This window comes from Callospermophilus lateralis, chromosome 6 (assembly GCF_048772815.1).
Source record: "Callospermophilus lateralis isolate mCalLat2 chromosome 6, mCalLat2.hap1, whole genome shotgun sequence".
Lineage (NCBI taxonomy): Eukaryota > Metazoa > Chordata > Mammalia > Rodentia > Sciuridae > Callospermophilus > Callospermophilus lateralis.
Window position 1 is genome coordinate 19,732,399 of NC_135310.1, and position 3,176 is coordinate 19,735,574.

Genomic DNA, 3,176 nt, shown 5'->3' on the forward strand with positions numbered 1-3,176 from the left:
GAGCCACCCTTTAACCGGGGACACAGTCAACCCATGCCAACTACAACCTCACTCTCCTTCAGCTTCAGAATCCTGCCAGTGCCTTCCATTGGCTGATCCCATTGAAATTTACAGGGCATGAGGATTCCTTGTTGAAACTCATAAAGATCAGATTCCCAGGGTGGGGGGTGGGGCAGGGGACATATCACATTAGGGAAGAGTGGAGACAGAACCTGAGAAGGTAACTAGGAAACATCCAGTTCCAGGAATAAGGGGCACATTCAGTGTGAGTGGCTAGCCATGGTTCTAATATGTTGTTTCCCTCTTCCCCTCATAGCCATTCCCCACCCCTGTCGCAAACACATACTATTCCCTTTCTCCTTTCCCTGGCTGTTTCCTTTTGTATTTTGGAAACCTGACTACTCAAGTCAGTGCCCTGGGTTTTGGGCCAGGAATTCACTCCAGGCCAATACAGCCAAATCTACTTTGTCTTGATCTCTTGTTCATTACAAGTCCTGAGCTGAACTTGAGAATGCTTGCCTGCCAAGGACAAGGATAAGCTGCAAAGGAAGCACTTATATGGTTTTATAGTACTCCTTTTCAAGACCTTCTTGGTAGGGTCAGAGTGGTGGCTCTATGGGACCATTTGAGGAAAATATCTCGGAGATCATGGACTTTGACTAGATCATCTGGTGACTCTATTGCGTTTTAGGTGCAACCAACCTGCGCTCTTCTGTACCAGGCAGGGGGGGCCAAGGTGGTACAGTCTGAATGGCATGCACCAGATTGGTGCATCATAACAACCAAAAGAGTGTTCTTAGAGGAGACTAACTAGAAAAATAATTCCTCTTCCTTTTCCTGTTCCTCCTCCCTTTCCTCTTCCTCTTCCTCTTTCTCTTCTTCCTATTCTTCATCATGGGTTTGAATGTAATCTGAGCATCCAAAAGTTCATTGTGTGTGTGTGTGTGTGTGTGTGTGTGTGTGTAAGAATAATTCTTTGGTTTATTTTGCTAATGAATAAAGTTTGCCTTGATTTTCATTTCTGGAAAAATTCCTAGAAATGTGAATTATATTTATATATCTTATCATTAGTGATGTTTTTCTTCTCAAAGCCTTAATAGAAAGGGCAATTTTATAGAAAGATAGAAAGGTGACAGTTTAAAATGGACAGGAGGATAGTGGTTTTTATTTTACGCCATGAAGATGATAATTTCTAATGTTTCAACTAATAAAACCCACTACAGTGACCAAAACATTATATCCAAATGATACTCAAACTAGCCTTCTTAAATGAGAGGTCTCAACAGTGGGCAGGTAAAATGTTTCAACCTCTTATTGGCCCATCAGAGTCCCACATTCTTCTTCGGGCCAGTTATCCAATAGGAGACTGCCCACCACAAGAGCCACCATCTTGAACTTTGCCTAGTCACTTCTAAATACTTTTCTTCTGTCATAGGTAACAAGTAGTTTGATTGTTCTGGGATTATTTTATTCTGGGAATATCACAAAGTAGTGCAGGAGGACTCCAAGGGAGTGGTAAGATTGAAATATGAAATCTTTTGTGATAGGGCAACATTTTGTAGAAAGGGAAATTTTTAAGATAAAGAAGGAAGTTATTTTTTTATTTTTTTGGAAACAGAAAGTCTATTTTTTAATCTTCCCTCCTTGCAACTTCTTTTTTCTTGGCTGAACTTTTAGAGGGTTGTGAGGAAGTATTGAGTAAGTTTCTAATGTGTCAACTGGCAAAGTTAACAGGTCTCACAGAATAACTAGATTCTAATCTAAGGATACCTGCTAGGTGAAGGTATGCGTGTCAGATGAGGCAGAGGGAAAATCAGGAGGGAGGACACTTTCTCTTCATCTCATCTTCTCCCTCATTATGATGACTAGTTTTTCAGGACACATTTTCCTAAACTTGTTATTTCTAGCCTGCAGTATAGTGTGGTGATAACTTTTGCACTTTTTAACCCAGCAAAATAACCAACCTACTTTATGTCAATTCCCTCAGAATCCAACCTGAGAAAGATAGCCAGTTCATGCAGATATGAGCAGAGAAATAAGGGGTTAACAGGCTCCCAAGTCCAAGTAATATATTTGTGCTTAAAACTAGAACTTTTTAGGTCTATTGTTCAAATATACAGAAATTATTCAAATGGTAATTTGGAGATATTTCGCATATAACAGGGAATTTGTGTTGTAGGTGGACAAAGGGCATTTTAGAAACATTCAACTCTTGTCATTCTGTCCTACTATGTCTCTTTTACAGAGGGGTGATCCTTAGTGTAGGACTGGTTGGGAGCTGGGATCAGAACCTCCTGACCTAAGACTTAGATGTGGTAGAATTTTGTACTTGTTTGGCTTCATTTGTTTGGTCTTTCAAACACCCAAGCCAGACACCACTCAGTAAGCCCCAAGATTAGTGGCACTGATGCCTGATGACTAAGGCAATTAAATAAGCCTTGGGGTTGGCGCAACACCACAATAACAAATCCCATGGTGTCCAATGCCTTTGCCAGATGGATTGCTCAACCCTTTGGAAGCTTTCTCAAGTACACATTCTCAATCACTGCAGACCCAGTTCATGGAAAAATGACATGATACTTGTGTGGGTAGAAGGTTCCTGTCACTTTCTTTGAGCAATCAATCCCATCATCAACTCTTTATGTCCAATGTTATCCTGATTTCCTCTCTTGGGGACTAATGGTATTTAAATATTAGAAAAAGGATGAATTTAGGAGACCTGATGATATTTTTTTTCAAATATCTCAGATTTTTCTGGAACAGGTCTGACTTCAAGTATCCTGTGCCATTGCCTCTTAAAGTACATTCTGTACTCATCAAATTGGGTCCCTCCCAATTATTACTTTAAAAATCAGTTATGGCATTTCTTCTATTCAGCTTATTGAAGAATGTAAGTTGCCTGCCCAAGAGGGATGTATGCATTAAAAAGTTAAACCTGTTAAAACCTAATTGAATATAATTTTCAAATCACTTATCTCAACAAATTAACAAGACATTCAATTTTTCCTTCAATCAATTTGCCACATGCAGGGATCTTGATGAGATAGAGACCCAGAATGATGTGATATCTTTCCTCCAGGGTTTACAGTGATGTTGAAGAAGCAATACTGGCTCTCATGAATAATAGTCAATAATGAGTGTGGGTGACCAAGAGTGATAATTGCATGGCACCAATG